This window comes from Manis pentadactyla, chromosome 16, assembly GCF_030020395.1.
Source record: "Manis pentadactyla isolate mManPen7 chromosome 16, mManPen7.hap1, whole genome shotgun sequence".
In the NCBI taxonomy this organism is placed as follows: domain Eukaryota; kingdom Metazoa; phylum Chordata; class Mammalia; order Pholidota; family Manidae; genus Manis; species Manis pentadactyla.
The window spans coordinates 67635801-67648746 of NC_080034.1; the positions used below are offsets into that span (position 1 = coordinate 67635801).

The 12946-nt window shown below is 40.8% G+C and overlaps 1 long non-coding RNA gene across 1 annotated transcript; it reads left to right on the forward strand.

Moving 5' to 3' along the window:
- Window positions 1-1809: 1809 nt before the first annotated feature.
- LOC130681348 (uncharacterized) lies at window positions 1810-3615 on the forward strand. Its single transcript, XR_008994448.1, has 2 exons — window positions 1810-2025; window positions 3504-3615. It is a non-coding gene; the product is annotated as an uncharacterized LOC130681348 (long non-coding RNA).
- Window positions 3616-12946: the final 9331 nt, after the last annotated feature.

Sequence of the window (12946 nt, forward strand, 5' to 3'; positions counted from 1 at the left end):
TCCCTGCTCTGTTTCTCTTCCTCCCGCCAGTTAGCTGGGGTGGGGGAGGGGCTCGGGTCCCACCTGGCCATAGCTCTGGTATGTTACCCTTTTCCGTGAGGTCTGCTCTTTTCTCCAGGTGTATGCAGTCTGGTGCCATCCTCTTTCTTGTTGCTCTCTCAGGATTAGTTGCGCCAACTATATTTTCTAATTGTATCCAGTTTTAGGAGGAAGCCTCTGTCTCTCCTCTCACGCTGCCATCTTTAATCCAATCCCTAAATTAACTTTTATTTACTGAAAATTATCGTATTATCATTTGAAATTGAAAAATTTTTGGGTTGGTTTCTATATTGCTGCAAGTTTTAGAATACTTAACTCATAAGTCCTTATTTTAAGCCAATTAAATATGAGTTTCTTATAAGTAATTTTGGCAATACCATCCAGAGGTAGAAAAACATCACAGCTATAATGTATGTCATACACACACACACACACACACACATACAGACAGGTGCAAAAAAAGATTTCATGACTTTCAAAGATTTCAGAGATTTCAAAACTAACCATGAATCAGGTACAGCACAAAATGCACTAGTTTATAAATAATTGCATTGCACAGAGGGTTTTATGATATAGAGAAACCAGGCCCTTCACAAGCACTATTTGAATGTCATCACATCAAATGAATTCCAGAGGAGGAAATGACAATGAGGCTTTGGGTTGGCACCTCACTCAGGTCATCCAGAAAGTCACCACCAAATCTGGAGATAGAAAGCTCATGGTGCTGGGTGTCCTCATCTGGTTTCTGTAAATTTCTTAAAGAAAAGTCATTTATTGTTTTCTTTAATGATTTCCTGAAAAATCATTATAGTTCTTAGAAGGTATCACATATGTGATATGTAAGTGTGACCTTCTTAGACTAATGTTCCAAAATTTCTATGTCCGTTGTACTTTCCTAGGGAGCTTTTAAAAATACAGATACCTGAATCTGAAAAACAAAACAAATCAACAAATAAACAAAACAGAAATAGATTCACAGACACAGAGAACAGAAAGGTGGTTGCCATGGTAAGGTGGGTTGGGAATGGGTGGTATTAGGATTAGCATTTTCTGGTTACAAATGACAGATGAGCCTTACCATAAATCCAGCATTTAGAGTAGCTCAAGAAGCAATGTAAATCTCCTTTTATCCACTTCAGGAGAAAGGGGAAAAAAGTAGTGAGAATGTTTCACATTTTGATCTGGGTAATGGTTACATGAGTGTGTACATATGTCAAAATTTGAAATGTACAGTAAAATTTATGCTTTTTATTGAATGTACCTCAGTATGAACAAATACATAAAAACAACAACAAAAATACAGATACCTGGTTCCTGACCCTAAAGATCCATTTTTATTAAGTTGGTCTTGGGTGTGGCCTGGTAATTTAAATATTTAAAAGCTCCTTAGATAATTACATTGTGTAATGAAATGCAGGATAGAAACCTGCTCCTAGGCCTTCCTGCTAATGGCCTCTTTTACCTGGTAAACACTGGCCTTTCTGGATGCATATCAGCCTTCCTGTGTTATAAAAAGCTAACCAAAGCACATCACCATTTAAACCCTATTGTTGCTCAATTCCAGCCCTGAAAACCCTGTTTCCATCCTACTCTGTCCCTCAGTGCTGTGCCGACACATCCCACCATGTAAGGAACTACTCAAAATAAAAACCAGTGGTGACTTAATGCTTTTTGCAATGTAGATATGTAGGCTCAAGGGTGGAGCAAGCAATTTAAAGAATTAAAATACAGGCTGCCACCCATCTCGGCCTGGTGTCCGTTCCAGTAAACCCAAGGAGACACTGTAGGCCTCAGGGACAGGCTTTGCAAGTAAAGCATACAGAAACAAGAGGAGGGCTACGTGTTCTAATCACTGTTTCTAACAACTAGACATCCAAGCACCGTAGAATCAAGCCTCTGCAGTGTTTGCCAGCTGTCTAATCCTCCTGAAGTGGATAAAAGGAGATTTACATTGCTTCTTGAACTACTCTAAATGCTGGATTTATGGTAAGGCTCATCTGTCATTTGTAACCAGAAAATGCTAATCCTAATACCACAAGTGTTAAAAATCTCCTGGTGCTTTTTGTTTTATAAACAAGATGTAGTTTTTTAAGGCCTTATCTTACCTTCTCTGTCTGAGATATGTGGGTACATTATTGCTTTGGAATATTTTAAACTATGCTTTAAATATGCTTTACAATATTTTTATACCCATTCACAGACCCTGCAAGTCCTTTACCTACAGGTCTGAATGACATAACCAGAATGGGTTTGAAGAAGAGGCCTATTTGCCTGTCAAAATTTATACCTAGTTTCTTTCCAATGCTTACACTCTGTGATTCCAAGTCCAAGAATATGCTATGTGAGCTCCTAGCACATGGGGCCTGACTGTGGATTCATACAGCAGTGCTGACCAGCAGACAGATCTTACATGAAGCCTCTTGGTTTAAACACCATAATGTCAAAGGGTCTGTCAGCATGAGCCTGTTGACCAAGGGACATAAAAATTAAAAGCCTTTGGAACTCTTGTGCATTGCTGGTGGGAATGTAAAACGGTGTGGCCACTGTGGAGAACAGTATGGAAGTGCATCAAAAATTTTAACATATTATCATAGAACCCAGTCAATTCTACTTCTGGATGTATATCTAAAAGAATTGAAACAGAGCTTTAAAGAGATATTTGTACACCCATGTTTACAGCAGTATTATTCAAAATAGCCAAAGGATGGAAGCCACCAAAGTGTTGACTGGTAGATGAATAAGTGAAATGTGATTTATATTTACCATAAAATATTATTCAGCCTTAAAAAGGAATGAAATCCTGACACATGCTACAACATAGCTGAACCTTGAGACCATTATCCTAAGTGAAATAAGCCATATACAAAAGGACAGATATTGGATGATTCTGCTCATGTGAGGTCCCTAGAGTAGTCAGATTCATAGAGACGAAAAGGAGAAGGTAGGTTCCAGGGACTAGGGGAGAGGAGGTGGGGAGTTGGTGTTTAATGGGGATAGCGTTTCAGTTTTGCAAGATGAAGAATTCTGTGGTTAGATGATGATGATATTTGCACAGAAATGTGAATGTATTTGATACCACTCAACTGTACATTTAAAATGGTTAAAATGGTATATTTCATGTTATGTGTATTTTACTGCAATAGAAAAAAAAACCTAAAACCTTGCTTTTGTGAACCATACACAGAAAACAGAAAACAACACAAAGTCTCCTCAGTAAAATGGAGGATCACTTTTGCTGCTGTAAGACTTCAAAGAAGGGAAGGCCAGGCTGGGGTGGGGGAGCGGTGGATCAGTGAGGCCCCCGGGACTGAGAGGCAGAGGGGAACGTGGGACTCCATAACGAAAGGGGAATTCGATTTGCTTCAGGATGCCTTAGGGGAATGAGTATGAGATGCACTAGTTTCTCCCTCTTAGATGCCTGGTCATTTTTTCCATTTTACTATTCAGTGACCATTTTTTTTCAGAGACCCAGACTCACAAAGGGGGCAAATGAGAAAGCAGTTCCCTCGGCATGCTTCCAGGAGGGCTGGTGAGGAATGGGACAGAAGCTAGCAAAGAGCTTCCGAATTGTCTTCATCTCAAGTCTCCAATTGTTATTTCCCCGCACTTGTTTTACCATTTTTCTCTCTATTTTATGTATCTATATTTATATATAACATACATATACTCTTTTCCCCTAAAAATACCTATTTACTAAAGACAAATAAGAGAATTTCCTACAAACACAGTATAGCAATCCAAATTGTGATTAACACTAACAACATGAATGTACTAAACAATACTGAACTGTGCTCTTAGAAATGGTTAAGATGATCATTTTTGTTATGCATTTTTTTCCACACTAAAAATGAAAGGAAATCAACATCAATACATTACTATCCTATAGTTCCATAAACCTCATTCAAATCTCACTTTTTATCCCAATAATGTTATTTGTAGTGAAAAAGAGAAGGGAAAAAGCATGTTGTCCATGTAACTGGGGACCACACATTGCTTTTAGCTCCCACGGCCCCATTTGCCTTCCTTCAGGAAGGGCTGTTCAGTCTGTCAGGACCTCAGCATTGTTGAAGAGAACAGCCAGTTACCCTGTGTCACAGTCTAGTTTATCTGGCACTTTCTCATGATTGGGTTGAGGCTATGCATTTTAGCAGGAATCCCACAGAAGTGGCCCAGTGTCTCAGTGGCCCACTTCAGAAGACACAGGGCCTCGCTAGGCTTAGTCACCACTGATGTCAACTCTGGTCACTTGCTTGCAGGTCTTCCTGGTTTCTCCACTGTTAAGGTTCTATTTTCTCTTATAATTTATGAGCATTCTGTGGTGAAATACTTTGAGAATAGGTAAATACCTTGCTGGACATCAAACGTCCACCCACTGGATGTAGAATTCATTGATGATTCTTGCTTGAATCAGTTTTTACTATTTTGGTTGCTAAGTGGGGGTTTTCTAATTTCAGATTTCCTTGTACATCTTATAATTGCATTCTGTTGTTAAGATCTTTTACCTTCCCTCTCATGTATTTATTCATTTATTTATTTGCATCAGAATGAACTCATGGACTCTGATTTTATTCAGTGGGTAATAATCTATTACTGTCACCATTTATTTTGATGCTCAGATGATCCAAGGTTTGGCCAGTGGGAGGCCTTCTGCCTGGCTTTTGTATCCTTTCCACATGTCCTCATCATTTTTGAGCACTTTCTTACATTTTTGGCAGAAGAAAATATTCCAGGCATGTCTTATACTTACCCTGCCCCAGCCTGGAATCAGCAATTTTTACAAGACATCTTGGTTCCTTTTAGTGAAGAATGTTGTTTAGCAATTAAGATCTGAGTATGAGGCATACTCACTGGTACTATGGTATGATTGCTACTAGGTCTTCTCAGTAGAGATCTGGGAAATACATGTATGCATTCATAGGCCCCCACCCCTCTCATCCCGTATAAATATATGTCTCTATCTCTACACAGATTTAAAAATCATGAGTTCACACAGATGCCTCCACCTCTCACCCAGCAGAACCAGGTTTATTCTGGCCTTTCCACTTTCCATACTTATAACTACCTTCTCCAGTGGTGAGAAATCTGACTCCCATTATCCTCAGTACATTCACTTATTTTGCCCAACCTCCTGTGTGTAAGCAGTCTGCACACTGGCCCCTTCCTCTGCCCTGCCCATGCTGGCCCCTCCTTGTCACTTCCTCGCCCTTTACCTGGCACGTCCTCTACAGCCCCTGCCCGGTCTTAACCCCATCTCACTGATATATACATATATATATTTTACATGAAATAAAAATGGAAGCAAAAGAAGAGCAGAAATTTTAATTTGAACTCTATTATTATGCTTACAGAATACTTTTCTAATTTGTGGTTCTCAAAAGTATGCAAGAAAAAAGTTATATCCAAATCTGGAGGGTATGAAGGTGAGGGTGGGGCAGGGATGTGATTTTGGAAGTGTTCTCCAGGGATTCCCTGTAAGCCACCAGCCCCCTCCAATTGACAACCACTTCTCTAAATGCAAAGACTGCTTTGAAAAGTTTCCCATCGACTGCTGAAACAAAAATAAATAGAATTTTTATATTTTGGAGTCTAGGACAATGACTGTAAAATTTGTTATAGATTTAATGTTAGCCTTCTCCACGGAAAAATTCCCTTTATCTTAAATGTACACATTAGGCAGGACAGACTAGGCCATGCTGTAGTAACGAGTAAGTCCCACAAAAGTGACTGAGCATAGCAATGGTTTATTCCTTTTTCATACCATAGATGAATGCAGATTGAGTGGCCATTCTTCCTCTTTCCACTATGCTATCTGGAGTACACAGCATGCAAGGTCAGGGAATGAAGGAGGCTCCCAGACTTTTAACTGCCTGAACCTGAAAATAACACAAATACTTTGGTTCCTATTTCACAGGCCCAAAAAAACTGCAAATAGGCTGGGGAATGTGAAGAATCCCATGGATACTTGGTGAGCACTGCACCAACAACATCTCCAGCCTGTATTATTCCCTAATTTTAAATGGGTTGAATTATAGAACTAAATGTAGTTTGGGATTGAGGAAATATGTTATTGTTAAAACCCTTTAAGTCAAAGAAAAGTTGTGACTATTCATTTCGATTAGAAATTCAGCAGAATTTTATTGTGTTTTTAAACTAAGGAACTAAAAAAATTGCATTATTTTACATTGTTTTATTTTCTTTAACCAACATTTGGCTCATAAATTGATAAACTCATGCTCAGCGTATCCATCAAGCTGAACTTTTCCTCTAGGATCTTCTTTGTGGTAAAATATCTGCCTTCTTAGAAGAAAAATTTTCCTCTTTGCAGACATGCAGAGCTATGCAAGGACTTTTTCTAAGACCATGTGCCTTTCTTTCAAGCTTGCCATCACAATGACTCCCTTTTAAAGAGCTTGCCTTATAAAGGGGGCATGGAGTGACCTAATTCTAAAGGAATTTTAGTTGATGTGACAAGCAAATGCTGGGATCTAGCTAGAAATTGTCATCAGGTTGCTCCCACAGAAATGGACTAGTGGATCAAGCCCAAATGTGGTTACCAATGTGAAACATTCTAAGACACAAAGTACTACCCTCCTTGTGTGGCCTTGTTATGCACTGCTTTCTGAAGGCCAGTGTCACTGCCTACGCAACTCTCAGAGTTCATGCATACACTGAAAACAGATAATGCATTTTTATAAGTCAGTAAATCAATGTCAGTTGTAGCTTAGAGCATGTCAGGGCTGCAGGAACAGTATAAAATTATACAGGGTGTGAACTATGCACAGAGCAATAGAAAGAGAGGATATGTGTTTTTATATTGGTGATTAATAAGAAAAATGCATGCCTTATTTATCCTGGGGTCATGCCAACTTGTGGGCAATATGTGGGTGTGTGAGGCCGTTTGTAGTGAAAACCAGCATGGAGAGTAAATGTGTAGGATTACCTTCTTCCTTTGACCAAATAAGGCAGCCTGCCTGCAAAAAAGTCAGCCCATCTTGCATCTCTGCTTTACCTCCTCCTTTCAGGGAGTTCACAAAGCCCAACAAAGAATGTCTTGTCTGGATTAATAGTGTTATGGCCGTTAAGACTCATGGGTGAAAATTCTTGCACTCAGAGAATCAGAGGCACAGGGGACATATGGCTCAGACTCTTATGTGGACAACACCAAGGACCCTGGGGAAGCTTCATGAGATCAAGGGCAGCCCCATCGTCAAAGCCAATGTCTGCATTCTCCGTCACAAAACACTTCCAGGACCACTGTCTCCTGAATTCCTGTCAGTACCCCTGTAAAGGAAAGAAGCCAAGTGTCCTTATATCTTCCAGATAAGGAAACAAAAAAATTAAGAGACCAACTCAGTCAGACAGCTAGTGGAGGCCAGGACTTGTAGCCAGGTCTTCACACTCCAAAGCCATATATCATTTGGGTCTGTATGCTCAGACTGTCTTGCTCTGTCACAAAGCTGAATGCCTCCAGGATCTGGGTAGGGAAAGCAGCTGAGGGAGCACAGCAGAGTCTAGCTTGGATCTCCCCTGGCAGGGTCAGGGACCTGGAGAGAGCCTATAACAGCTCCAGATGCCCTGAACTGTCTCCTTGTGCGGGATAGACCCAGTGTTGCCTGATCCTCTGGGTTTCAGGAGAGCCAGACACTCACAGTCTTGAAGGCTTTCTATTTTTAAGTGTGTTGACAGCTAGACTTGTTTTTTCAATCACACACCTGTGAACTAAATTTGTTTTACAGGTTGTGATCACTGTCTTGGAATATCTGGCAGAGAATCAGAGCAAGGATGGATGGAAGGCAAAAACAGGGACAGGAGACCCCAAGGGAAGTGACAGGGCATAGATATCATCTTGGAAAGGTAGAGATTTGAGAACCGATTGAAACAAAGAACAGGATCAACATGGGAGTGGTGCTCCCTGGCCTTGACCCTAAAGAAGAAGACCCCAGGGAGACTTGTGGTGTTGAGCTGCATGAATAGAGTCTGCTCTTCAGCTCAGCTAGTGGAAACAAGTGGGCTAAAGATGAAGGAAGATCAATTGAGAAGAAATTGCTGGGCAAATAACCATAAGAATTTTGTGCATTTAAGATGCATATAAAAATAAAATGAAACAAGAGAAGATGGAGAGATACCATAAGAACCATAAAAGTCCCAAGCATCCATTAAACACTGGCTACATTTTGAGCCCTGATGAGGTACTTACCATTATTAGACCCATGTTAGAATAAGGAAAGAGTCACCAGTTGGTTAAATAACTTGCTTGGAGTCACCTATGGAGGTTATGCCACCTACCACAGTCTGACTCAAAACTAGTGCCTTTAGCTACTTTGCTAGCATGCACCTGGTCTAGAGAGAAGAACATTCCCAAGATGAGGCGTGAATGGATCAGATAGACTGGCCCATTCACCAGTGGCCTCCTCCTCCAGGGACCCCAGCATTCCTGGTGGGATTCTTGTCAAGGCGTGGCACTGATCTAATCTGGGTGGACAGTCTTCATCAAAAGCATAGTGATATGCACTTTATCAGTGTCTAGTCCCCATCGATTCATCAGTGAGTACATTCAGAGGATTTGTTAAATAATCAACAAGTATAACTCATGGTTCTCACCTTCAAAGAACAATGGGGAGATGGAATTTATACTAAAGAAATGGGGGAAAACAACAGAATCACCACTCTGAGGCCCATTAAAGATGGATGAGAGGTAGCAGGTAGGACAGGGGACATCAGCCTGGCTTTATAGAGGCAGGATTTGGGGAGCAACAACAGCTTTGGGCTTCTCAAGAAATAGCAAATTCTGGGCAATATTTCAGATGAGCAGCTTTTTCATTGATAATATCATAATTTGGATGACAGCATGCTACTGAGCAGAGGGGAACAAGTGTGAGAATTCTGTCTCCTTCTTTCCTAACTTTCCGACATGCAGACAAGGCCTCTGGTTCTTGTGGCTTTTTGGCCTGCCTGTGCAGATGAGAATACATGTTCTGGTGAGAGAAGCTAACATACTCTCCTGTCTTCAGCAACACCCGTGGGCCTCTTTTCAAATGACAAGGTTAAATTAGAGCACAACAAGGATTTTTGAAGAAAATATAATATTCCAAAAAAGCACTTTCTCAAATTTTATCATAAGAAGAACAGGTAATCGGCTCTAAATGGAACAGGCCTGGGCATGCTGTAATTAAACTAGATCATGCTGTCATAAACAGATGCTCTGTGTCAATTCCATTATAAATTAATTATTTGCAATGATTTATCTAGTTTAATTTACATGACTGCTCTCAGGAATTTATCTAAATGCATTCTAGCCCTGTTACCTTAAAAACGGGGAGAAGCCAAGAAGGTGGCATGAGTAGTTCAGAGGAAATCTCCTCCCCAAAACATATATATGTTTGAAAATACAACAAATAGAGCTATCCCTAAAAGAGACACCAGTAGATACAGTACAACAGCCAGGATACATCTACATCTGCGAGAACTCAGCAGGGAGGGTAAGATATAAGCCACGGCCCAGCCGGACCCAAACGCCCCCCTATCCCAGACACTGGCAGGAAGAAAGGAGTCAGGGCAGGGAGGGAGTGAAAGCCCAAGACTGCTAAACAATCCGCACCAGGAGCGCAGACACACAGTGCACAGGGTGTTGGATATTAGAGAAACGGAAAAGCAAAACCTGCGAGCAGGTTCCCGCAACCGGCACCCCTGAGACAAGAGAAAAGCAAGTGCTTTTTGCAAGTCTTAAAGGGACAGGGACCTCAAAGTTCAATGAAGTCATCCCGACACATGCACCCCATCACCTGGGAAACCGGGGAACTCTAGGTGACCTAACCCCCTGGGTGGCAATGCAGCTCTGAAGCCCCTCACAGTGATAAGCAGCTTGCCAGTCATTCCCCCAACAAGCATGGACCCTGACACATAGGCCCAGTAGTGAGAGAGCGGCAGCATGCACCAGGAAAGGCGGTGCCAGAGGGGCCCAGGAGTGGCCTGAGGGAGCAAGGGGCGGCAGAGGAGCAGCCCAGGAGCAGCTGCGCCTCCGGCAGCTGCTCAGCCCAGTGCACAGCTGCCCGGGCCAGACACAAAGGCTGCTGTTGGCCCACAGCTGCCAGACAGGGGCGCTGCTTTCATGGGAGAGCACACCTGACTCTCCCAACAGGGCTCTGTGCTACTCTGATGGAGACCCTGCCCACAGCAGTTTAGGGAATTAACCCAGAAGCTGCTCCAGGAGTGCAAGTAACCAACACTGGCAGCGGAGAAGGGCAAGGCAACCAGCAAGCAGGAAAGGACTTTGTTCTCCCAGTTGACACACACGCTACCAGCCTACAGCCACCGCTATCACCATGAAAAGGCAGAAGAATTTAGTCCAGTCCAAAATAGTCCAGACAACCCCTGAGAGAGGGCCAAGGTAAATAGACCTAGCAAAACTCCCCGAAAATGAATTCAAAATAAAGGTCATAACCATGCTGATGGAACTTCAGAGAAATATGCAAGAGCTAAGGGATGAAGTCCAGAGGGAGATTACAGCAATGCTAACAATCTCTGGAAGGACTTAAGAGCAGACTGGATGAGGTGCAAGAGGCTGTTAATGGAATAGAAATGAGAGAAGAGGAACACAGAAAAGCTGACACAGAGAGAGATAAAAGAATCTCCAGGAATGAAAGAATATTAAGAAAACTGTGTGACCAATCCAAACGGAACAATATTTCCATTATAGGGGTAGCAGAAGAAGAAGAGAGATAAAAAGGGATAGAAATGGTCTTTGAAGAAATAATTGCTGAAAACTTCCCCAAACTGGGGGAGGAAATAGTTGCTCAGACCATGGAAGCACACAGAACTCCCAAAAGAAGGGACCCAAGGAGGACAACACCAAGACATATAATAATTAAAATGACAAAGATCAAAGACAAGGACAGAGTATTAAAGGCAGCTAGAGAGAAGAAAAAGGTCACCTACAAAGGAAAACCCATCAGGCTATCATCAGACTTCTCAACAGAAACCTTACAGACCAGAAGAGAATGGCATGATATATTTAATGCAAGGAAACAGAAGGGCCTGAAACCAAGGATACTGTACCCAGCATGATTATCATTTAAATATGAAGGAGGGATTAAACAATTCCCAGACAAGCAAAAGTTGAGGGAATTTGCCTCCCACAAACCACCTCTACAGGGTATTTTAAAGGGACTGCTCTAGATGGGAGCACTCCTAAGGCTAAATAGATATCACCAGAGAAAATAAAATCACAGCAAAGAAAGAAGACCAACCAAATACTAACTAAAGACAAAAATAAAATCAACTACCCACAAAAGCAGTAAAAGGAAACACAAGAGAACACAGAACAAAACATCCAACATATGAAGAATGGAGGAGGAGGAATAAGAAGGGAAAGAAATAAAGAATGACCAGACAGTGTTTATAATAGCTCAATGAGTGAGTTAAGTTAGACAGTAAGATACTAAAGAAGCTAACCTTGACCCTTTGGTAACCACGAACCTAAAGCTTGCAATGGCAATGAGTACATATCTTTCAATAATCACCCTAAATGTAAATGGAGTGAATGTACCAATCAAAAGACACAGAGTAATAGAATGGATAAAAAAGGAAGACCCATCTATATGCTGCTTACAAAAGACTCACCTCAAACCCAGAGACATGCACAGAATAAAAGTCAAGGAATGGAAAATGATATTTCATGCAAACAACAGGGAGAAAGAAGCAGGTGTTGCAGTACTAGTATCATATAAAATAGACTTCAAAACAAAGAAAGTCACAACAGATAAAAAGAAGAACATCACATAATGATAAAGGGATCAGTCCAACAAGAGAATATAACCATTATAAATATATATGCACCCAATACAAGGGCACCAGCATATGTGAAACAAATACAAACAGAATTAAAGGAGAAAATAGAATGCAATGCATTCATTTTATGAGACTTTAATACACCACTTGCTGCAAAGGATAGATCCACAAAACAGAAAATAAGTAAGGACACAGTGGCATTGAACAACACACTAGAGCAGAAGGACCTAATAGACATCTATAGAACACTACATCCAAAAGCAACAGGGTACACATTCTTCTCAAGTGCACATGGAACATTCTCCAGAATAGACCACATACTAGGCCACAAAAAGAACCTTAGTAAATTCCAAAAGATTGAAATCCTACCAACCAACTTTTCAGGACACAAAGATATAAAACTAGAAATAAATTGTACAAAGAAAGCAAAAAGACTCACAAACACATGGAGGCTTAACAACATGCTCTTAAATAATCAATGGATCAACAACCAAATTAAAATAGAGATCAAGCAATATATGGAAACAAATGACAACAACAGCACAAAGCCCAACTTCTGTAGGACACAGCGAAAGCAGTCTTAAGAGGAAAGTATATAGCAATCCAGGCATATTTAAAGAAGGAAGAACAATCCCAAATGAATAGTCTAATGTCACAATTATAGAAATTGGAAAAGGAGAACAAATGAGGCCTAAAGTAAGCAGAAGGAGGGACATAATAAAGATCAGAGGAGAAATAAATAAATTGGAGAAGAATAAAACAATAGAAAAAATCAATGAAAACAAGAGCTGGTTCTTTGAGGAAATAAACAAAATAGATAAGCCTCTAGCTAAACTTATTAAGAGAAAGAGTACCAACACACATAAACAGAATCAGAAATGAGAAAGGAAAAATCACAGCAGACCCCACAGAAATACAAAGAATGATTAGAGAATACTATGAAAACCTATATGCTAACAAGCTGGAAAACCTGCAAGAAATGGACAACTTCCTAGAGAAATATAACCTTCCAAGACTCACCAAGGAAGAAACACAAAACCTAAACAAACCAATTACCAGCAAAGAAATTGAAGCAGTAAACAAAAAACTACCCAAGAACAAAACCTCCAGGCCAGATGGA